The following is a 26,453-nucleotide window of genomic DNA, read 5'->3' as shown; positions in this document are numbered from 1 at the left end:
ATATATACACGTACACATATTTGCGGAGACAAACACCCACAAGTGCATCCACATGGAAATATACTGACACAGGGACACGCAATATTATATATATACGACTCCATAGATGATGGCGCGGCACACTCACATAGTGTCTCTCGGATTGTTCCACAAAACTTTTCATTCGAGTTTGCTTCAAGAAACCTTCTGTTTTCTAATGTATGACGTGTTGTTGTCGATATATAAAATAAACTTAATAAAAAAATACATCATGCGGTATAAATCCGTTGCCCTTCATTCAATCCCGTCAACCATACAACTTTCGACATTAGAAGGTCTAATTACGTTGTTCCGACAGTTGTTTATGTTTTATTTCTTATCTTTTATTACGTTTATTTATTTAGCAAAATATTCATTATCTCAACTAATAAATGTAAATATTCGCAACCTTTCACTTAAAAAAGAAAAGGCCAGATTTCATTATCTATTTTATTTGCAAATTCTTCTTCGAATCGTTCTTCTCGCATATAAAGATAAAAGAGAAAGTAAAGAGATTATTAAAAAAAGAAATTCTGGTTTTTCGAGCGTTAACGAGTTTTGTCTATTCACCGACGGCTATTCTGTCGCGAAAGTACTGAATCACCATATCATTGGCTGTAATCGTTAATATGGTTCGTTCCTTTCATCGTGAAATTTAAACAGTCGGAGAACGGAGAAGAAAATTTACGCCACAAGTCATATTCAATTTGTTTGACATAAAAGGTAATAGAAAGAGATAACGGCACTTTAAAAAGATACAGAAAAATTATATTTAATACTGACGAGAATAACTGTAGATAGTAGTTTGCATGTAGCAGCAGGACAAATTTGGCAAACTACAAATACACGAAACAAATACAAGAGATCAGTGGTGATATTCCATTAGGAGTCGCCAAGGATTGTCAAATCTCTAAAGATCTTAAAACGACGATAAAGATGACATCGCACACGATGAAACATAGTTTGGTATTTACCTTCGTGTTTATTTCCATATAGAAACATCGAGTTAAATCAAAATACGCGATGGAAATTTTGAAACGTTACAACCGAGGCATTACAACACGTGTAAATAATGCCTTCAACATAGGTATTCGAAAAATTCTTTCATATTACGGAACATAAATGTTCGTTTAGGAAATATTAATATTTACAATTGAGATTACTTGCGCAGCACTGGAAACGTTTTCGATTAGAAAAGGTAATTCTGTTATACATACATCGAAATTCAATTATAAAGGCTATTCCAACAAAACATTCATATTTCCTTTACTATTACACATAGATACGAAACGTTCGAAATTGATTTGCAATTTAAATAAATGTTTCAACATGTTCACGAAACAATTAATTGACACTTGCTATATAACATTATCAAATTAGTTTAATTACGGAAGTATACAGAAAAAGGATACAAGCACGCAAGAAAAAATACAAAAAGGATGAAAGAGAAATGAAGATAAACAGGAGGAAGAGAAAGATTAATTAAAGCTGTGATTATTATATTCAAAAACGTGTAAATGTGTGGATAAATATAAATAAATGTCGTACGATATGTCGTACATGTACCTCAGTGTATAGTTGAATGCGTATTAAACGAATCTTAAATTAATTAATTAAAAGAACTATCGATAAAAAGAAAAAAATATATAGCGTTGTCTGAGAAATTTAATGACCAATTCGTTGATATTTCTAGGATATCTATGTCTGATATTCAACAACATTAAAAGCAAGAAATAACTTTTACGAAGAAAAATAATTTTTATTAACAGGCGAAATTTAGAAATTGGAAAAACATTAAAGAAAAAAAAAATAACGAGGACGTCATGGCAGATTTATGAGCTTGAACAGTTCAGTAAATATGTTTCAGGCTCCTCTTCCTGTAAATTGAAAATAGATGTATTAGTAAAAAATTATTAAACACGGCTGGTAGCCCATTAACTTCTCCACTACGGTGAAATTCAGTCGAAAAGCACTCGAAAATTTTGGCTTATTAGTATTCTACTTCAGGCAATTAAATGTAACCGACCTGTGTCGTCAAATAGAACGATAACGATATTACGAATACATATAATTATTTGGTAATATTTTTCTGAAAAAAGAATAGTGTAGGATTTACAGAATCCTGTAGCAAGGGATTTTCATTTAAAGTGCAAGTTCATTATATCAATTTAATGATAAACGAACAATTTAACTTTAAGATTTAGTCGCGCAAAAATGTAAATTGATAAAATAATGTTCCCCTTTTCTGGAAATCGGTAATTGCATTAATTTCTTTACGAATATATAAAAACTATAATATATTCAGCAAAATCAATACTAATGTAAAATATCCACCTGGCAGAGCCTTCATTTTTAATATGGAACGGTAAGTCGATAACAAAGAATAACATTTTTTCATACGAGACTCTATTTTTTAGAAAATCCGCTTTAAATGTACGCTTGGTAAGTTTAAAGAGATTTCCTTACAAGTTAATATCTCTACTTATGTTTGTCTATGATATTCTCTACTTTTTGAACGATTTTTTATATCAGGTTTTCCAGAAAGTGTCTTTCTTTTACAGATACGTCTTTAACAACAACGCATCTTTATACAAACACGAAACCTAATCTGCCGAACGTTGTAATCTTTATCTTGATAGATGAAAATGGATCATACGTGATTCGACAAAATAATGTAAAACGAAAAATATCGTGCATCCATTATTTCCTTATAAAACGAAAGAAACTTTTCGGACGACCTACTTATGCAAAATTATACAAAATGTAATTGGATCTTGAAACACAAACGTGAAATCTCGGAAACGATAGTACTTCCATATCTACGTAAGATGGAAGAATGAGCCTATAAATTTGACAAATATCGCATACATAGAAGAAAGCTTGTACAAAAAGTAACAAAAGAAATCTATTGCAACATTAGTACAACTAACGAGTGGAGTCTGACAATCGTCGCACAAACATATTCCGGTATGCGCAGCGTGAGAACAATGAAATTAAATTCACCTCTTCTCGTATCAGACCTTTCTTACATCAACATCGGTAACAAGGAAAACGATTCGACAATGGTAATAAATCTCTCTGTAAAAAAACCACAGAAACAGATCCGTTTTAATTAAGCGTTTCCCTTCTCCGTTCAAAAATATCCGTGTAGCACCGCGTTGGCATCTCTCGTAGCGCTCGTAGTTGCATTATTCTTTTACCAATGCGTAAACTAATGTGGACGATTGTGCAAACGGGCGCGATTAAAATACAGGCTCGACGAAAACGGCGGCGGCGGAACACCGTGCGGAAACTGGAAATTGTAGGAATTATTGTTAAAAAAAATAGAGGTCGCGGAGTCAAGAAAACACTCGTCAACGTATTCCACCGCGGGAACAAGTCTGCAAAAGGGAATGCAGTTTATTTACTACGATTGCTATGTTACAATCTTATTCACGTCTCGCAGCAATTAATGTTCATTAGCGTTGAAATCGGTATTCTTTCGCTCAACGCGCAACTTGTTAAGCGGTGTTCTTAAGTTACCCCGTTCGCGCCGCTTCGTCCGCGACGCGTTAACACGGTGAAATTAAATTTCCATTTTTCCTCGATCTACCCTCCCCCACTCAGATACGTGAGAGGTTATGGGGTTGAGCACCGACGAGAGTTGGGAGTCGCTTAGAACACCGCTAAGTCCACTAATTCCGGCGCGTCGTTGGCCGTCCAGAAAACAGCGCCGAGTCGTTGATTCGGCGCGCGCGGCTTCACGACACCGGCCTTTAGACGGGCAACGGCGCGTAAAGCTGAATACAAAAACTTCTGGAAGTGTAATTAGAGCGGCAGTACATCTTAGATCGTTATTTTGAGAATATGTTAATGACGGAAAGTTAATGAAACGGATGAATAGGGTCTCTCTCTCTTCTCCGCCGGGCGAAAAGGACGTTCTGGCTGAAAACCCCGAGCACAGGCTCCGATCTTCCAAGTGACGGCGTACAGAAGAACCACCCTGAAGCATGTAAATTCGCTTACGCATCTCTAAGGGCCATCCACCCTCGAACAAACATCCAGCACGGCGGAGACTGGCTGAGTGTCCGAGTGAGAGAGACGGGGAGACCTTACGCGGTGTGCTTCATTAGACCCTTAATGAAATTTCAACACTTTAACGCCCCGACGCCCTGGGAAATATATAACCAATGAACTCGTTTTCACACCAGACTGCCCCGCATCTTCGTCGCCGGCATAGTCGGTCCTTCGAGCTCTCCTACCCTCCTCGGGGTTGCGTCTCGAAAGGAAAACAGGGGTAGAGTTTACCCTCGGAAAGACGCTCGAGTGTAACCGCGCATCGTGGACCGACCACTGCCGTGTTTCGTATTTACTCAAAGCGATCCTGCAGTCAATTTGCCGAAACTACGCTCCGAATACAGTCACGTCGGTAAACGCAAATTCAACGAGACCGACTCGAGATGCTAGAGATTTCTAGGGATCTTTGGAAGCTTTCTCTATGGCTATGGTACGTACGTATGTTTATTCGTTGCTATCCTGTTTCTCGTGTTCACACCTGCAGTGAATAAGATCTTTTTCCGATTGATGTCGGTAAGTGCAGGAAGCAACTTCAATGATAAATACGTCGTGACAACCGTAAACGAGGTAAAGCCGAGGGTATTAAATAAACGAATATTTTATAATTGAAATGCATGAAACAGATATTTAGCTACCATAAAGAACGTTTGTTAATTTCTTTTTTTTTTATTTCTAAAAGCAAAGATATATACCTATTTATGCAACCATAATATATCAAAGTTACGTACTTTAAAATGATATAGATGTAATTTATACTTCTTTAAGTACGTTAACGTTCTTTTAGGTGCAGGTAAGATAAAACAAACCTATTATCTAATGTACATATTTGTTTTCGGAAATATCCAAGCTCTCTTATCATTCCAGTGTCGCACCCAGCATTACCGATTCAACATGGGATAAGTTTACGATATTAGTGGTGGACGGTAGTAAACACAAAGTACATACAAGTTATTAGTTACATACAAATACATAAATTGTATTTAAATAAAAAATTATAAATATAGTAAAATACGTCGTATATGATAGGATCTGTTACAATCGCAAACGATTATTATAATATTGTATAAAATTCTGCTTTTGGAAGCCTCGTATACTTCATACACAAGGTGTTCGGCTACAGCTGTAAAAAATTTAAGGGATGATCCTTGAAGCTAAAATAAAACGAAAATCAAGAATCGGCTTTGTTTATTAGTTATTGAGAATTAAAGATTAACTGAAATATCCCTATGCGCCAGCAAACCTCCTTACACGAACGAAAGTAAGTCAGCCTAAAATTTTACTGGTAAATAAATGTTCCAAAAAATCTGACGTACCCATGAAATTACATCAAAACTGGTATTTTGAAGTTTTCATTTATCCAATGGCAAGTGCGAATTTTTAATGCAAACTACGTTATCGGCTAAAGGAACACTAAGCCGAAGAACCTTTTGGACGGCAAATATCTACGTGTGTATATACGTACACGATACAGTCAACGACGAGGGGTCAATTATAAATACGTATCGACTGTTTCAGTTATATTCCGTTCAAATTTGTCAACGCGCAAAGAAAAGTATACGGGTCAATGTTTGTACTTCGTCTGTAGTTTAAATGGTATCTAGGTAGAGTGCGCTTGAATACTGTTGGCCTGCATAAATTGAAAATGTTCAGTTGCCATATAGATATGTAGTGTTCCAATTTGTATCAAGTTTATATCGTATACTTTCATAATTTTGAACGCAATTGAAATCACTAAACACAATTAGAAAGATACTTACTATCATTGTTAGAGAGATATGCTTTATTGAAGTAAACTAATAATTCTCTAACTTATAGTACAATGAAAACACTTTTTTCTGTAAACCTTTAAAAAATCGTCGATATTTAATTTCTCAAATAACTCTAAAAGGAACTAACCAACGATTATTCTCGGAAGCAATCTTTTATCAACTTAAAATGTATCAGGAACTAAGGTATTAAAAGAATCATTAATTCCAAACTTCTGCCGAGATACATAAAAAGCATAGATATCGTGCGTACATCTTTCGAAACCGTCTGTTGGCCAAGTTCTCAGGTCACTAGAGGACAAGTTCTTTCTTTACATTCCATTCTTTACGATCAGCCGGCGAATAATATCACAATGTTGGTCAGATTTGGTTCCTCGCGTTTAATCCGCCATTCGCCCTCGTTTACATTCCACGTTTTACGATCAGGCCAAACATAATGCCGCGAAATTTATTACAAGTATCATCTGCAATCTGAACGTCAACGTGAATCGAGATCGAGATTCAAAAACAAAATACAAGTAGCTGCCTCTGATGCTTTCGGGCCCTTGATATCGCGGTCAATTAAATCAACTCGTCAGGTCAATTAGAGAGACTTAGTTCTCAAATTAAGGTTTTACGACGGTTTTTAAAAAGTTCTAACTTTTTTAAGACAATTTTTTACAAATTTCTCAAGCATTCTATAATTTTATAAATACGTTTATTTATCTTTGAACCATAAATGCTATGAAAAGAAGAAAATTACTAAACAAGAAAGCTTTAAAGTGTATGTAAACTATTGATAAGTTCATCCCGTATATGTTAGCCATGATTATCTCCAAATTTTCTCTTCAACAAAAAGAAAGATTTACCATGACTTCGAATTTATATAATTTTCGTCTATCGAATTGTTAACAGAAATACAACTAAATCACGAAACACGAAGGGTAGAATATCGAAGTTGGATGCGCATTCCAATTTGAATGTATTACCGTAAATAAAATTATAATAGAGACTATAACTCCAATAACTCCAAGGTAAAGGAATGTATATAGGATACGCGTGTAAAGTTGCAAATTCATTGGATAATTAATTTTTTGTTGCTTTAGATCCGAGTTCCTTAGTCACAGGGTCGATAAACGAACGAAGATTCTACAACGAAAAACCATAGCATTTTTTTCATAACAGGTTTACCACGTTGCATCCCCGATTGTACGTTCACTGAAAGAACTTACTTGGTTGAAAAATCTGCAACCAGCTTATTGATAGTGATGGGATCAAGTGGAATACGTATATTATAAATCCGAATCAGATAAATGTTTACTTCTAGAGAGCTCGAATCTAGTCGATTAATGTTCCACCCTACTTGCGACGTACTTAAGCCCATCACTAGTTATTTACACCAAAAAAGTTCATTATAATCTGCCTGACTGGGCTGCAAGTAGGTAGTCCATCATTACCTGAAACCGGTTTTTTCAGCCCACACCGAGACCCTTCGAACTGCTACTTATTGCGTATTTGTGATCTCGAATCGGTGACCTCTGATTGATTTTTATCGTTTTCTTTTATCTCTTAATTGCCATCCTGCATTGTAGCGTGTTTTTATTACAAAGATCGTATTGTTGGTAAGCTGATATATCCGTCGATGCGTTCAACAAGTCAACGAACATACCTCGGACACCTTCCTCGCATTCCAAGCAAATTGACAAACACGTGTTTGCATCGCGAGAATATGCATCTTCTATCCTTGAAAGCTACCGACGCAGAAATGGGTTTTTAATTTTTTATTTGACTCTGGAAACAAAATAGAGTATAATAAATACAAGAGCAAAAATGAATCAACCACGAATTCCATATTTGTTTGATATATTCCTAAGTATCACCCTGATTTCGCTGAAAGTTTGTAAAATATTATTGCTTGTAATTTTTTCGTTGGTTTATTATGATAGAAATTGTAAACTTGTTTTTATTTTTGGATCTTTTTTTATAAATTTCCGTTGCTCTGATAAAAGTTACAAAGCTTTTGACAAAAATCTATTTGCAATCTATTTGCAATGCACGATTGAATTTTATACCTTTCTGATCTCAATTATAAAGAAAAGGGCGAATAGTAAACAGAAATATACATATTTAAAACTCGTAAAGTACAATGCAAAATTGCATTTACATGCAAAATAGAACGCAAAATCGTACAATTTGAACAAATGATAATCCCATTCATACATTTCTTTACTCTTATACACACGGGACAAATAAGATTCGTATATCGCTAGAAATTCTAATTTTCGTTGCCTGTTTTCCGAATTGCTCGATTCCTCAATTTAAATTCACCCAGTTAAATTCAGCCGATTGGTAAGCTATGAATGAAACATGGGCAACTCATTGTTTTAATAGCATTAGATACACCTTATTCATAGTGTGTAATTCAATTCGTGATAGAACTAATTGCAATACGTTTTCGAAAAGAATACATACCTGTAGATTACACCTGGAAACTCCAATTTTGATAACTGCGTAATATTCGTCCGTGAATTGTTCCTTATGATGATAGAAATAATCTCTCCATGAAGAGATCGTTGGTCGATGATATAAAGAAATAAATTTACTCGTATACTTTTAAGTCGTTTGCTCTTTTTTTAGGTTTCCAGTGTTTTCCATATTTCCATATTTAATTAATTGAGCGATCTAGATTAAAAGTAAACTAATTCACTCAATGAAATCATTCTACATCTAAAATAGATGTTTGATTGTTGATAACAGTTTGATTTTGAAAAAATAAATTTCTTTGCTTTTGCATGATTAATACCTATAACTTATAGGAATAAATTAACCGTCAACTGATATTATTAGATTATAAGTGAACGCAATATCTTGAAGTAAAAATGCTATTGATAGTCTTTATAATGTAAACTGCGGAACACAGACTCAAATAAAAAATACTGAAATAAAATTTTTTTAAAAATAAAATTTTTTACAAATATTTTAATCGAAATTGTTTTGGATCACCTACTACCCTACTATAAATTCAGTTGATGGTATAAACTCATATTTAGAAAAAATATAGCTTGGTACATTTGTGATATCAACACCTTAATTTACCTATAAACGTACGGACGACAGAAATTCCACACGCTTCTAATAGCTCACGACGCGACATGGTGCGGCACAGCGCCCAGTATCCAATTGCAATACCCAAAGAAAGTAACGCATCCCTGACAACCAAGACAGTAAGTATGTCGTGCGAATGGTCAGACGACCTGTCACCTCTTTCTGTCTGGTATATGAAATCAAAGAAAATCGTGACAAGGCTTGTGAATGAAGAAAGTAACCGTAACATTAGCATAGTTCGTAGACGTTATGTCCACGTACGTAACGCACGTATCACATAGACGATCCGATATTCACAGGTCGCATCGGCTCGCGGTATATCCCAGATCATCAATTTCGTGTTTATTGATGCTACGCCACGAAACTGGTCAAACACTTTCAGCGTATGCACACACCAAGTACAAATGCGTCAGAAAAGAGATGCATGTCAGTAGAAATGACTCGTACCGGTAAGAGGGCTGAAACGCGGCGCGAAAGGGCTGAAAATAACCTACGGTGTTGCTGACCCCTCGCTAACGGCCAGTCAGCATTGTGTGTAACCGCACCAAACGATACGAGCACGTGAATTAGTAGAATCTTGGCCGGAAATCGCAGCTGTGGAAGGTCAATTTTAGAGAGCTGATCATCTTGTTCCAGTACCAGACGTCCAGTTTATTTGATCGTTCAAGCGCGTTACGTATTTGATTCCTTTTAAACTTTCCCCTGTTAAACGAGCCTAAATTGATTCGGCGATTCGAATTCGATTGTAACTGGAGAATTATCGACTTTGTGTTTCAGATCTACGACGTTAGATCTGGGACCATACAATTCACAATTTTTATACTACTACGATACCAATATGAGAAATTAAAGATGACACGTGCGTACTACCGATTAGAATGCAGTAACTAACCTTGATCTTTTTCTTAAGAATAAAGAGCAACATGAATAATATGTAACAATTGTATCTTGTAATATCTCGATATTAAACATATTTGAAACGTATTTTAACGAATATATAGCGAGATAAATCTCTGAAAATTGTGGAGATACAAGCACACTGTGCCAAGTTGTTCTATTTTCTAACAAAATTTCCTGACCGTTATCCAACTAGCTAAACTGGAAGTTCTTGGACAACTACCGAATGAAGCGATCGATCATAATAACCCAAGCTCTACGAAAACGATGTCCAATGTAAGAAACGAAAAAAAGGTAGATAGTGACGTTGCAGGCTGAAACAAAGGAAAAAACTCGACCACGATATAAGAAACTGGTTTACCAACGTAAAAAGCTTTTGCCCGCAATGGAGTTTCGAAACGGCGATCCTTCGCGATTATAGTGTATAAGTGGTGTACAGTGGTAAAGAGGGGAGAAAGAGTGAAAAGAAGAAAGGACAGAAAACGATGAAGAAAACGGTATTTTCTCAGGTATGAAGTACACGCATAAAGGCGAAGCAAATCGATGAAGAATCTTTCGTGAATCGCCAATAATGCCGTTGCCGTTGAATCTTGCTTACCAGCCATTCGACGAAAGATTATCCTCCAGTGAAACCAGAAAGGGGGAAACCGGTGCATAGTCTTGGTTAACCGATCGAAGGCGAGATAGAAATACAAATTGTAGTTACAATGTTGTATGTACAGTTCCGAACAAAAGGTATTGTTCGTCCATCGTTCGAGCAGACCAGTTTAAAAGGAAAATGTTAATTCCCGGGTAAATTAAATAAATTAAAGGAATGATGCGTTTTTTAGTATGAAATATCTTATAATATGCAAAACTCATAAATTGCAAATAATTCATATTGCAACTCTGTTAATGAAATGAGTTTTGTACAAGAAATCATTCTGCTTATGTTTAATTGCTTTGCTTCTTTTCAATTTTATATTGAATTAAAATTTATCCGTATGTCGAAAGAAAAATTCGTCCGTATGTTGAACAGCTTACAATTAACAATATACAAAGTAAAAGATTAAAGAATAAAATTTTGAAACTTGAACATCTACGTCATCGTTTTCTATTCCTTATGATTATGTTAAAATATTGACTGACGCCATATAATATTTGAATTATATTACAGTTTGAAGAAATTAAATTAATACGAAAGTGTATTGATATTTCCTATAGTCTACACCACACAGAGACAAGTCGGCAACCGTAAAGAAAACTAAAAATACCAGACAAATTGCTCGACGAATAAAAACCACGAAATTCGAATTTTTGTTCGTCTCTTTTTATATTTGCAACATCGTAAATGAAGGTATCGGAGCGATCCCCGCAATCTTAATATCATCGATCTGATCCATGACGAATCGATCGGCTGTGCATGTATCTTGTAGATGTGGACACTCGAACATTTCGCAATTTTTTTGGAGATGAAACTGCTGCATAGGAAATTGCGGTTGCACGAATGGTATGCAACGCGTTTGAAGTAGGGGAAACCGGGGCAAGTTAATATGCAGGGCCTGGTTGATATACAGAAATTTTTTCGTCACTCGGTATACTTATCTGAATCGAGATGAGATAAAAAAAATATGTCTGTTTAAGGGAACCCACAGTTTGAAAAAATATAAAAATATCTTTCTGTTCTTGCTTTGATAAAATTTTTCTTAATTCTGAATTGTAAAAATATGTAAATTTTTATTTCCAAAAGTTGATTGCCATCGAAGCATCGAAGTAACCGAATGTTAAAATTCCTAGTTCATGAGGAGGATTATCTACTGTTTATCTTTTTATCCTGTTTAAAAGCTACTTAATTTGTGTCTCTGTTAGCATCTACAAATCGGTGTTTGATAAAAATTCATCACATCATCGTGTAACTTTTTCTCTAAAAACTAATATTATTTTATTAAATAACATTTTTTGATTGCTATAATACGTGTTTCAACTCTTTTAACTTATAATGAATGATACATAGTCACAAAAGAAGAACAAATGTATACATATCTTGAAGATTGGAAACGAAAAATATTTCAAACTTGTATGCTATTATAAAGATCAGTTACACAAAAACAATTGTGTAACGTTCTATTTTCTTTACATCAAACCATAGGTTTGGTATAAGTAATTTCTGTTTTACAATTGTTTCTACCGAGGCTCACTTACATTGCTTAAAACGTAATAATTTGAGAATCATCCAGATAAATATTTAATATCGTTAACCATGCTAATAAAATATCAAACGTTTGCAATGTCTTTTCTAATAAAGTTGTAACAAAGTGTTGTTTAGATAACGATACATACTATCGTAACTATCGACATTTAAATTTTTGCTGCTGTTGGAAACTATATATCGAAACCGATATTATACCGATTGCGATTGTCTGGTAAGACCTTATTGAATACAAATATATCAGAATTGGCAAGTATGTGCTGGTGGAATGTCATCTAGCCGCAACAAGCTGTCAATGATGGCGGCTTGTAGTCTGTCATGAAACGTTACATCCACGTTGACGCTAGAATCAAAGCTACGCGAAGGAATTCCTTTTCTTTAGCTATTCACAAAAACGGACAATGCAATTGTGGCTTCATTCATTGAGTTGTTTGATTTAGATCGCTATAGTTTGTAGCGCTAGGCAGTAGCCAATACGATTAATCGATCGACCCGGTAATTCTGTTAATATATATTATAATATTTAAAATAATTTGTATAACACACATAAAATATATTAAAAGCATGTAATCCGTTAATGATTGGGATCACTATTACCGTACTTAATTACAACTCGCAATATCCAGCTTTTTCGTTTCTTAATTTTAATTCACGACAATTTATCTTTTAATTACTCACCGCGAGAAACTTGTTCAACACTACTTTCACTTGTTCGATAACATCAAGTCCTGAGAAAATTTTTTGCATCTTCGAAAGCGAATATGACAAGATTAATCGTTGACAAATAAATGATAGCTTTGCGATGGTAATAAATTTCTACATCTGGTTTGTTACCTTATAAGGGTATAGAATTTCTAATTAAAACGAAGCACGCATCGCAAATTTCCAACCGAAGCACAATCTATCACACATCAGAGACAAAATAAGGAGGATTATGAACCTCGTAAGGAACGTATTATCATCACGAGTCGTATTACGTATTGATTTTCTGAAAATCATATCAGGTAAGAGAAACGCAAAATATTTTGTATATATCGATAATATTACGGTGTTTACCTGATTGCAGTAGATAAGATCTAAGTAGGGTCTCACATTTTTAATTAAAATCTTCTTTCCATGTAGTTAATAACAAACATACACGTACTTATGGCATTACAGATACGAGAGAAATAAGTATTTTAGAATATTTTTGTAACATTTCAATATTTACATCATTCAGTTCCACGTTTTGTAAACGACATAATGTCAAATAAATAAAGCACACATTTTTCGAGTATTTAATCGTAGCATTAAATATTTTCAAAGATTTAATATGGGAAATAATATGATAGAATGTCAAACTATAATTATATTTATAAATACAAAAATACCTAATACGCTTCATCTTAACGATTCATTCATTTTTCAATTTATTTCATATTGCTTTGTCTATACATGCGATAGAACGAGGAGGCTTCGTTTATTTGTCGTTTTTTATTTACATTCAATTCGCAGTTTCAACCGATATATGATAAACATTGCCAGAAACTATTTTTATACGAGTTCGACCGTCTGGCTACGCCAATGTTTGATATCTTCGTCTAACTATCATCTTGAATGGAAAATGGAGAGTTTAGCTACGAGGAAGATGAATGGTATGGAATAAATTGGAATGCAACATTGCTACTTTGTCGACGAGGAGACGAACGATGTGGAAGCACTTGATGTGACGGCGGGAGGGCGAATTAGGCTCGATCCACAACGCACACTGTAAATGTAACTAACTTCATATCATTCAGTGTCTTACGATGCAACTGGATTACTGACGTTACCGATCTATGCGATTTCTGAAAAAGCAAAGGTTCAAAACAAGATCTTTTCGTTGCTAAAATTTCTATCACATCGATAACTTTAACGAATAGTATCTGTTGTATGAACAAATCTTAAAATGGTTAGAGAAATTCACGTAGAAGGGGCAGGGCAAACGACCAGCACTGCGCGACCAAGCGAAGATCGCATTGGCGTAACAAACTTTGAATCGCTCATGCGGCCAGACGTAATGCTCACCTTAGTGTGCGGTAAAAGACCGACTTATAGTGTGATATATCGAATAGAGATTGCCATTTATAACTTGAACAAGACAGGGATCTGCTGAAGACAAGCTCCAGACATTGAAGGACTTATTTTTTTGTATTTCGTTCGACCGATCTCATCGCTGACGCGACGTGTCTTCTTTCTCGCACACTGATACTCTCACCTTCACTCGCGCACCATCTTTCTGATACCTCTTTTCGTGCCCTTTTTACTTTGTCGAGTACGCACGTAGCCAAGCCTCTGGTTCCGTCTTGCATAAACGACGATGCACCGGAGCTAACCACTTATCTCAATGTCATTGCACTTACACCTCAAAACCGAAAGGTTCGTTGTCTCTTGAACTTTGATTTTTATCGTCTGAAATAGGAATACCAAATATTTACGAAAGTATGGAGTAATTGCGATTATTTTAGATACGTGCATGAAGTTAAAACTCGCTGCACTTTTTATTAGCGGATTCAATTAAAATTAAATTAGTCTATACGATATGATCGGTCTATAAGGTATAGTCTATAGTCGATACGATAAAGAGGTTCCGATAATTTCGCAGACTTTCGTATAACAGTGCGTCGAGAGCAACTACCGTATAAAATTGATAATAAAATGAACATTGTGATAGCTAAGCGAATCTTATACCTATTTTGACTAATATATACTATCAATAACATTGTCGCGAACAAATCATTCCTGGATATCTTCATAAATTTTCTCTTTGTCATCTTTTTCGCGCTAGTAAGCTATAGTTTTTATCAAATTACACATAAGTGAACTTCCCATGTATAAGCACTGGTTTTCTGTAATAGGAAAGGGATTACATATTCTGTAAAAGACTGGTGTGTTTTGGCAGAATCTTTTCTAATAAATCATGTATATTTAATAATAATATGTATATTTTCTCGTATATCCGTGCGTACTCCGAGTGGCAAATCATATTTCGATCTTAAGACACGGTGGCTTGATGTTAACAACAGTCAAAGTTGAAGGAGAAGAGACTTCGTCGCAAGTCAAATGTTGCAACGTTAATCGTGGGATTAGCGAAATAGCAATATGATCTCTCTTTTGTTTCCCACGCTGAAATTTCATGACTCTAGTCGTCAAGATTCGTTTGGTCGGGTATCTAGCAGGCGATTAATCACTTGTTTTACGGTCTGTGACCGTGTGTTGCTATTAGAAGATGCAGAGCCACAAACTTTGTGTGTAATTAGTTATGTCACTATGGTACTTAACAAGAGAAAATGATGAGTAGTAGGGAGTGTAATAAATTAAGATTTTCTTACAAGGGTAACTAGTAATGCATGAGTTAAGAAGATTGATTGCTTTGCAACTGCATTTTCGAGGAACTGACATTCGTTATAGAATCGTCGGTGCTGACGGATGAAGACTTTGAGCAACTTTACTATATCTTAGCATTTTTCTTTTAAAAAGCTGTAAAATAAAGCTAAAAGCTGTACTAATACCATTCGGAAAGATCTGGACTTTTCATTTTGTAATTACTTGGAAAGAATTCCAAAAAGATATTGTACCACCTTAAGTACCATTTATAAACCGTATCCGCGCTATCTTCGATTCGTTGGCGCATTCGTACAGTTCCGAAACCAAATATCGAATTATTTCATTTATAAACTAGCTGGTCGCCCGCGGCTTCGCTCCTACAGTATTTAGATTTATGTTTATTACTCATTGTTTGAACACTCTTTAAGAGTTGAATTTTAAGAAACGGTTCAACACACATTTATTTATTTTTAACGAGGAGTTGATATGCCGAATGTCACGTTTCCAACTTCAGTGGATATAAAGATACGATTATCCTGTAAGAAAAGTTTCACCCCTTCTTGTTCCTTTAGAGTCTCATTTTTATTTCCACAAATTCTTTCTTATTCTATGTCCAAATTTCACGTTTCTAGATACAACGATTTAAGCTGGGCGTTGATGAGTAGATCAGTCACTTTTGTATTATGTATACATACATGAAATAATTGAAAATATACATTGAGATAATTGAAAATCCAACAATTACAATGCAAGGGGTCAAACTCAAACCGTTTGTGTTTCACGAGGCTACGTGGAGCGGACGAGAACGAGGCAATCAATGAATGCGAATACCGGAGTCATGAGGACAAAAGGGTAAACGCGTGAACAAGCGGCAAAAAGAGAGGAAAAGAAGGCACGGTGACGGAGGAGAAGAAATACCGGTAGAATTTGTAACCTAAGACGGTGGCAGCATTGGCAAAAACCTGGACGTAACAGCGACGTGAATGTGTAAACCGCAGCAAAGTATTTTATTTCAGAGCACAGAACAATTTACGATGTTGCATGCGTGTGTTAACATATAGCTACGAGATTATCGTATGTTCACCGATGAGCCTTGCGCGAGAATGCAGTGACCGAATCGTGCGTATACGTATGACAAACATGCGATCGTATGTGCATGTTTCCCGAAAAAGATCATCTTTAATAACACCTTATAAGTTAGCGAAGCGATAAGTAAAATTATAAATTGAAAGATCAAGCAGTGACATTGATTTGGTCGAGTCGATATTTTCTTTCTGAAACACATTTTTATTTTAATCCTTAATCAGTATAATTATTGCGTACATATCGCTCTTTAATGATCTTATGTTGAAATAACTTGATAATTATTAATAATTCGTGAATTATGAAAAATTTTACGAAACTAATAATATCGGCTACAATTCGTTATAGTTACATCGATGGATTAATACGTTCTTTGTATGCAAATTATAGACCAGTTCCTGCGACTACTTTTTTTTTATTTAATACGAAAGTAAAAGTCTTAAATAGCAGTAGTGAATATAATCATCTTTTCATGCTAGATTATTATGTTTGAATTATCAGAAACGGTTGACGCGAACGATGTAACCTTAAACTTTGGATATACATCGATGGGACGTAATTACCATTATCGCTTCCTGCGTCTCTGATAAGAAACATTCTCGTTTCTATACCACGAATCGCACTATCAATATCGTTTAGTTGAGTTGTTAATTAAATCTTGTTATGCATAGCTTTATATTAAAATTAGCAACAAACGTAATACTCGCAAATTCAAGTAAAATAAAATACTAATTAAATATTTATAAATATATTTATAAAATAAAAATATTAATCCTGCAACTAGGCTATTACACAGATTATCCGTTTAGTAATTATACACGTTTCATTATGAAACCATTCATAAATATATTATACTTACACAAGGTATAAAATATCCTATTATATATTGGAAGAGAAATTTGGCCAGTCTATGGAAGGATCGTATTTTATTCGTTGCCACACTACGAGAAATACAGCGAGCCTGTTACCTCCGGCATTAGAAATTTGCAATAGGGCTCAAAGAGTTTTTCCGAACGATCGAAGTTTTTCTAACGAACGATCTTTGCTTCGAAACGGTGAAACATTGTATATCCGTTTTTATAGATTTCGTCTAACAGTACACTGTATTCTTATTGCGTATAAAAAAGGTGCCAAGTAATGAAAAATTTTAAGATATTAAAAAAATGACATTATTTGTAATATCATCACTTTTCTCAATTTTTCAATTTATGGAGTTGATCGTCATGGCTTCTGAACGGCTCAAATATATATCGATGATCGTTATTAGCTCTACTTGTCAAATGAAATAAAAATACTTATATGTAATTGAAGTTCATATAATAGCAGCTCATGTTCAGATAAGTTAATTCGATCAATATAATCGGGCATTAACTGAAATTTCGTTTCAATAAATAGAATTTATACGACTATACGTAATTAATTGTCTCCGGATACGGAATAATTTCGCAAGAAGCAATCCTAACACTCGAAAAAAGTCAAAACATCGTTCAATTTCCAACTAAAGACTGACATGTTTAAACTCTGAGTGTTGTGCCATTCGAGTAACATTTTACAACCATGTGGCGTTCGTTCTTCGAGTAAACGGACACGCTTCGTTTGGAACGTATTCTGCAACCTGCAAAACAATTTATGAGACGCGTATTGTCCCTACACGACGCATATATTAAGTTGTCCGAAAAGTTTCTTACGTTTTATAAGGAAATAATAGATACACAACATTTTTTGTTTTATATTATTTTATTGAATTATGTATGATCCATTTTATAACAACATATTTATAATATAAAACAAAAAATGTTGTGCATCTATTATTTCCTTCTAAAACGGAAGAAACTTTTAGGACAACCTAATATATATATTATGACGATCCACGCACATTACGTTTCTCGTTCATGCAACCAGTATGTATAATCCATGCTAAACGAATCAAATCATATACAACCCTATCGGCAATCAGCTATTTCTGCCGGTACAGTCGTGGACAAAACATAGTCAACATCAGAGGTGATCGTCATACTGTCCAGTTCAACCGCAACAGAAAAGTTATATTTTGTCACCGCGTGACTAATCATTACAATCGGCGCTCTTTCTTTTTCTTTTCAACCTATTCCTAACTCGCGTTCACGACCCTTATTCATTTTGCAGAAATGACTATAATCGAGACGAAGATCGACAATACGCGCTGTTTCGCGACCATTTGCAGTATTTACATAGCATCGTGTGTCATCGATTCGAATTGTGGGAAACGCATGCGAAGAAAAGAAGAAGAATGAAACGAAAAAGCCAAACGATGTTATTAATTTGATTGTTACTCTCAAAATGTAAAGTTAGCGGCCTATGAGAAGAATTAATAAATAAAGTAAGATTTCAAAAATACATATCTATGTACTTCTTGTATATAAAAATTATGTAATTCTTATATTGCTGAAGAGTAGCACAGGGCTATATGAATAATTTAAATTAGACTATTTTTCTCTAATCTAGCTTATTTTCCCAAATAATGGTGGAAGCAGCTTTTGTTTAACGTTACACAACGTAGTGACACGACGGCACGATACTGTTTTATCATTGTTCGAGTGACGAATGTGTATTCTACAAACCGTAATTTTATAGAAAGCATGTAGTTTCGAAAAGTCGACATTAAAAGCAGTAGACAAATAATTGAGAATGATCCAAATGTTCTGGCAACGAAGTGTTTCTCTCTCCCTTTATAACTGCACTAACTGTGCCAGACATACGCACATGATATAATTGATACAACTGATTGTGAGTGTAAACACCAGATGAACAGGTGACAGATAACGTTGCCAAGTACAGGTTAAGACACTGTATAAATTTGTTGTGTCTAATACAGTATACAGTGACTAAACTTGGTCTGCGACGTAGTTATGTGCTGCATCTTTATATCATTGCGCAATTTTATTTACCATTATCTTAATACATTATTAGTAGCAATCTTACTATACTTGTAATAGTTATTTATTATTTTCCATACTGTTTCACTGTTCCTTTTATTATATATCAATATTAAATAGTAACGAACTAGTTTATTTGTTGATAGGACTGTACTGACAATTACACCATTTTTAATATAGTAAGATGTTAAATATGTTATAATTTGATTATGAGTTCTTTCCTCTAAAAATATTTCTTATGTACTCTTGCTTTCTTTTCATGTTTTTGACAATAATTGCCAAAATAATTTCGAGATACAGTGGACGAATTATGGCTATCATTCTCATCATAAATATAATATTTATCAAAACAATCAGTGCTCAAAAAGATACTAATTAATATAGTAAACAATAAGTAAATGTTGTTTATTAAATTGTTAAATTATCTAGCTAGAAAACAATACACTGGAAACGATAAACTAAATAACATGTAGCTCATGTCCGATAGTTTAGTATTCCATAGATTCTTGGAATCAACAATGATTCCAATGCACGACAGCAGTCGTCTAAATGCCGGCTTCGTTTAGGTGCGTCTGGTATTGACAAGAATACACGTAAGACACTTGTAATTTCATACCATCTCTACCATGTAACCAATCCACGTTAATCTAAAGGACTTTGACCTCGATTTGCGTAAATTCTGCAGAAAATAAATACTGCCCACACGAACAACTGACGCTCCAGTGCTCGTCAATTTTTTTTCTTTAACGTCGTTCATGGAGATAAAGCGAGACGACACATCGCAGAGAAATACATTCACCAAGAAAATATAGTGGATCGAAGGACATATTTTGTCACATTCAACATACTCGCGTGTACATCGATTGTAAACTGTTTTACTCAAAACAAACATAAAAAGATAGTTTTCCACGATATGATAATTTTATTTGATATTTCTAATAACTTGAAATCACATGTAATGTCGATTAAGTCAGCTATAAATGAAATAGATTATTTGGCGGAATATTTTCTTAGTCAAATCCTTGCAAAAATAAGAATTTACAATTAGTATTGGAATACAAAACGGATATATAAATCCAAATCTGGAATTGTTTTAAAGTAAAAATATCTATATATAATAAAAATACCACCGCGTATCTTCCTATTTTAAACTTGCATACGATAAACATGTAACTATATATAATACATATGAGAATTTTAAAAGATCTATAAATTATTCGTTGTTCAAGGGAAGAATTAAGAGGAAAATATATGCCCAGTATATTTTACCATTTTTTTCTTCGATAGTACGCAATATTATTTTAATTTTTTTAAGACACATATAGACACGTTAAACATCTTATATGCAACGAAACACGGAATGGCTGTAAAAGTGATAAAGTTTGATAAAAATTCATATTTCCACATACGTAGGTAACAATGCAATTTATGTCACCGAAATGTAATATACATTCAACATAAATTACATATAATTGAGAGGGATGCAAAAAGACACAAAGAAAATTGAAATGCACTGGTTCGAAAACATATCTTTAAGCATTTGTGCGTGCATACGAATACGCATACGTACATAAACTTGTGTAAACGTGTAATACTGCATATATACATATTGGTTATTTATGAGTAACAAAAAGGCAAAAGGTAAGATAACATAGTAACTGGAAGGAAGGAAACACGTAAACGTTACAAATGGTGTGCAAGACCCGAAAGGAATGAATAAAACGGAACAAAATAAAGAAAAGAAACAGCATTTACAAGAAAAAGTAAATATAGAATTAAGAATAAAATAAAAGGAGACAGAGAAAAGAAAGAAAAAATTGTGACAAATAAGTAAAACAGACACGGAAACTATCAATGGATAAACAATGTGTTTGATGGCAAAAATTGTTTGCAGCGCAATATGCACATTATACTTAAAATATTTCAACGTTACATATACAAGATCTTTTCAAAGATTTTATCCTCGCCACATCGTGCAATTTTCTATCAAAAGAGAAATTTAAAGGCGTTTGGTTTTTACACGCGACTCCTCTCGTGCAGTTCTCTAGATCGTCAAAATAGAATTGTCTACTATCACGCAAACTTTAGTCAATATCTTCTTGTACATGTACCTATATTAAAAGTTATTTTTTAAACGGATACAACTTTCTCCTGACTACGTATCTCATAACTTCGTTTATTAGCGTCATAAAAAATAGGATTGTTATCCTTGATATATCAGATGAAGATTAATTGCTTCGAAAGGCAATGCGTAAAGGTAAGTCGTAGTTTCTATCATGTACATTTGAATTATTTTGTATTGTAAAATATGTGATCAAATATTTGTATTACTATCTAACTAATAAAATTTATTACACAAGTTATTTACGTTGTATTATGCAGAAAATTTTTTCACGAATTTGTAAAGTACACATTATGGATCGAAAAACGTTAAAATATGATACTATGATAAATTCGAAAGTAATTGTAAAATACAATATTGTATCATTAATGACAATAAAATAATTTGGTAAAAACAAATTTTTAACGTGTAAAAAATATAATTTAAAACAATCAAATGAACACTTTTGCACTTATAATATCAAGAAACAATTCAATTGCCAAGTGGTAAAATCGAAAGTATGCCACTTTTCACGTAGTCCTACAATTTCACATAATCGTCGAGTAGCAAATAAAATAAGCTAACTCGACTCGCCGCTGCGCTGGAGTCTCTGCAGTTTTGTCGGAGCCGAAATATCGCTTCAATCACAGGCGTCGAGATTCTCTTTTTTTCACGAAAATCTTTAGCCATTCGTATCGCACGAAATATACTGCGTTATCATTACAGGCATGAAGAACTTTTATGCCGATTTGCTAATATATCTTTCTTTCACTGTTTGGCCACCAGTAATTTATAATTTCGTAGTAAATTATAATAAATTTATAATTTTAAAACATTTGGTTACTCAGATTGTTCCTTGATTAAATTAAAGTCCTCCATAATTAAAAACGGATTGAAGATTTTGTAAATACCAAATCTGATAAAAATAAATATACAGTCGGCCACAAAAAGATCTAGACACTGTGCAAATTTAATTTCTAGGTACTGTGTTTTCAATAAATGCACAAAGACCAACAAAATTTTATATCATTGTGTTACAATACATTATATAGATAATAGTGGAAAAATCTTTCGAGTTATTAATTATCGTTGTTTAAATATTAAAATAAAAACTGAAAAAGAACGCATTGTTCCGTCACAAAAAATTTCGGACACAAGATATACATTCAAGAATTTCTTAGTTTAATTCTTCATTAAGCGTTGCCAGTGCTCATATACAATGTTCCTAAAAAATGCTTCGTTCAAGTTTGAGCATGCTGGATTGCAAGTGTATATTTTGTTTCCAATTTGTTTAAAACGAGTCGCAAAAGCTGGCATATCTACAAGTTTTGAAATACGAAAATTAGTAATATTTCACCATGAAAAGAAAAAGTCAATTCGTGAAATAGCGAACATGGTAAAGAAACGTTTGGAAGAAGAATGGAAACAAATCAGTGTTGAGTATTTAAAAAATCTTATTTCCACTATGCCAATACGTTTACATCATATCATCAAATATATGGGAAACGCAACTAAATATTAAACATCCGCAAATAATTCTTACTATTTTTAGCTTTATATACATAATATATTTATATACATAATTATATACATACTTTATATAATTATATAAATATAATTGCCTAGTTTTATGTGTGTAACTACAATGGTATTAATGTCCAAATTTTTTTGTGATCGATTGTATATATCTATATTCATATTTATTCAAATAGCAATAAAAGGGGATAGGTCCTCATTATTATTATTTTTGATTATAATCCACTAGTATCAGAATTTATTTTCGATAATTTCGATCTCAAAGACGCAGCACGTTTTGGAAGGTCAGTTGAGGATACCGAACATCAAATAAAGGCACTGGTCGAAGCAAATCGTTACATAACAACACGGGAAATTGTTAAAAAATTGAGTTTACATAACTGAACAAAAATTGAATAAAACGATCGTCTTCAATTCTCATACAAAAAAACGAAATTACATTCCAAACAACATACTTAGGCTAACTGCATCATCAAGTATCGTGTTTTTCAAAGCATCGTCCCAAACGATAGAATTTAAGTAGTTCCACACTCCAGTGTAATCACCACGTTTGAAATCGTACTTGTAGATAACATTATTATTAGTAAACGTTGCGTAGAGTGATGGATGAACGTGCAATTGCATGGTTAAGGCAGGATAGTATAAATCACATTCGAGTAAGGGATCGACGGATATAGATATCACAACGCCATTAACGTCATTGATGTTAGAGAAACTCAAAACCAAGCAAGAGGCAAGAGAGTTCCACGTATGGTTCATTTGGGCTAAACTGCAGAGACTAAAGTTGTTCACCAAATATTCGGAGGAAGACGCTATCCCTCGAGTAAAACCGAATTTGAGTGGAATTTGACCACTCCACTTAACACAGGGCTGGTTGAACTCACCCGATATAAATACGTAATTGTTAAAATACAGGTCAACAATCTCGATAATACTATTGGAAAAATCTGAGTATAGGGAGAGTGGCTATAAACAAGGACAACGAGAGAAAAAAAGCAATATAAAATGACAGTCATTGAAAATTAAATACAGTAATATATACTCAAACATAAATATATCGTCGATAGAACAATGGCGAGTTACTGGAAAAAAGAGTTAAAAGGAAAAGAGCAGAAAAACTGAGTATTTAATGGCTTGTGATCGCGCCAGCTAATTGGATCAGAAATACCATTGATATACAGGTATATCAGAATATAATGCAGACATCCAAAAGATGTTATCACCATATTGACGGGGTAAAAAAGTATATATAGTTTGAGCACTGAATAGCAATCGTGACAATAATACATTAATAAACAATCGTAAACTACCTACTAGTTGAGACGAAACTAATTTCATCTGCCAAATCTTTTGATCCACACGAAAATTGACAATTTTTAATTGCGCAAGATGCAATCAGATTAGTCAGAGAGATTTACGATTTATCTGGAAACAATTTGACGTAAGTGCTCCACGTAAAGATTTTTGTCACTGATCCGGCATCTATGGAATGCGTAAAATCCGTTTCTACCGTAACGACAACAATTGTCGTGGTTCAATCGGTAAATTTAGTCGCAAGTAAAGTACTACCGGGATATCGCATGTGCGCACGTATCTTTCGTTGACTATCGTACGGTGAATCCACTCGGAGGACGTTTTACGATCGTCATTTCACCCCAACCACTAATCCTAACTTCCAACTCATCTAAACTCCACGTTCACCCCTGCAACGTCCCTATTTTCTCAAGTCAATAGTTAAGAACATTTGCTGCCCTGTCTTAATTACATATATGCACTGACTTATCTAAGTGACAAATATCGTAATGGATTCAAACCAAACTTTGTGATAATTTGAAAATTCTGTATGCGATCAATGTATTTTGTGGACTTTCGTACATTGTATGAGTTAAATTTCATACACACTTACAAGGTAAGGTATTCGTTATAATATTTAGTAAGCAAAACAAATTTTTGCCTATGTTTCATTTAATTTATTACCTGCTGACAAACAAAAGTACTGGCATAGCAGGAATTTTCGTATAAAATTCATTGTAAATCTATATATCTATATATAGATTTATATAGACAAACACACAGCCTATATTGTTAGACAATGGGTCATTTTTAGTACACCGCACTGTACGATCAATTTAGTGATCAATTATACTCTTACGATTTTATATCGAAAAGCGTATCCAAGGAAAATCAATATTTTCATAAAATTAATTTGAAAAATAACAATACTGCAAAAAGCGTGTGTTAATTAGATAGACTTAGTTAAAGGATAAGAATCAGGATTTATGTGGGAATTTGTAGCGATATTTATCTATTTAATAGTAGAAAAACAGTGGCTCGAATGTCCATAAACTAAGAGAAAGATATATAAAATATTTTATTTCACATTGAACGATTGCTATAAGCGCTTTGGTTAAATACATATCTATAAAGCGAGAACGCTAGAACGAATAGAGGCATCGTTTATATAAAACGAAGGAAAGAGGGATATTAAATATAAAGCTGATATACATACATCAAGTCGTTTTTGTACGGCAAGATTCGTTTTATGACTTGCAGCTTGTGTGCGACCACATTCGCACGTACATACTCTGTTTCCAGACTTGCAATCTTAATATCATAGCTAAATAATATGTAAAGTTGCGTGAAGTGTGTCATTAAAATGCATGTCACGTCTATCGTGATAGATTTGAACATTGAAAGGGAAATTCATTATTTGCGTTACAAGATATGAAATACTGCAATATCTATATATATATTGCTTATAATATATAAACAGAAATATTGTATATAGTATATCTCTTCACACAAAATTAAAATATTTGTAAATATTTTTAAATAGAAATATTCGTTTGATTGAAAGAGAAAATTTGTATAAAAACTATATTTTTCGATTTACGAATTATTTTAGAATATTTCTGGTTTCTTTGCAAAATAAAATGAATAGCTAATATTTAGGAAATCAAGTTTTATTGCTTTAAAGGAATGTTATTATCCCAAGCTATGAATATTCCCTGTGTGAATAGAAGTAGCAAATTATAATGTTTAATCTTTTCCTTGACTTCGGCTGTATTTATTTCGACTGTTGATACATTGCAACGTTTCAAAACACACAAAGATGTACAGCAGTTGTAAGAAGTTACTCACTCAGGCAAACATTATTAACTGCACAGGTTACTTCACATCGGCTTCACGTAATTACATTTGATTTATTAATAAACTACATTTATGATATTATCGAAAAATCCATCTTTCTCGTATCGTGTGATTTTGTTAAATCTACTACGTTATTGACATTTTATTCTACACGCCATATTAACAAAATTTGCTGCGATACTAATCGAAGTTGATCTCGATGGCGTTCGATAGATCATCGAGTTCGTTTGCTGACGATAAATGATACATTTAAAGACGCAACACTCTTCGCGCGCAAACGAGATTCTTATTTCTTACCGACGACACATGCTTTT

General features: G+C 33.8%; 1 long non-coding RNA gene across 3 annotated transcripts; it reads right to left on the bottom strand.

Moving 5' to 3' along the window:
* Window positions 1-5,194: 5,194 nt before the first annotated feature.
* LOC122567756 lies at window positions 5,195-26,444 on the bottom strand. Of its 3 annotated transcripts, XR_006316885.1 has the most exons (6): window positions 8,916-9,080; window positions 8,292-8,501; window positions 7,489-7,610; window positions 7,277-7,400; window positions 7,052-7,205; window positions 5,195-6,968 (listed from the first exon to the last, which is right to left on the bottom strand). It is a non-coding gene; the product is annotated as an uncharacterized LOC122567756 (long non-coding RNA). The 3 variants fall into 3 exon arrangements; XR_006316886.1 differs by lacking the exon at window positions 8,916-9,080 and adding an exon at window positions 26,131-26,444 and having other exon boundaries at window positions 7,052-7,400; XR_006316884.1 differs by having other exon boundaries at window positions 7,052-7,400.
* Window positions 26,445-26,453: the final 9 nt, after the last annotated feature.

Source organism: Bombus pyrosoma, linkage group LG5, assembly GCF_014825855.1.
Source record: "Bombus pyrosoma isolate SC7728 linkage group LG5, ASM1482585v1, whole genome shotgun sequence".
NCBI lineage: Eukaryota > Metazoa > Arthropoda > Insecta > Hymenoptera > Apidae > Bombus > Bombus pyrosoma.
Note: the sequence above shows the minus strand (reverse complement) of the source record. Positions and strands in the feature narration are given on the sequence as shown.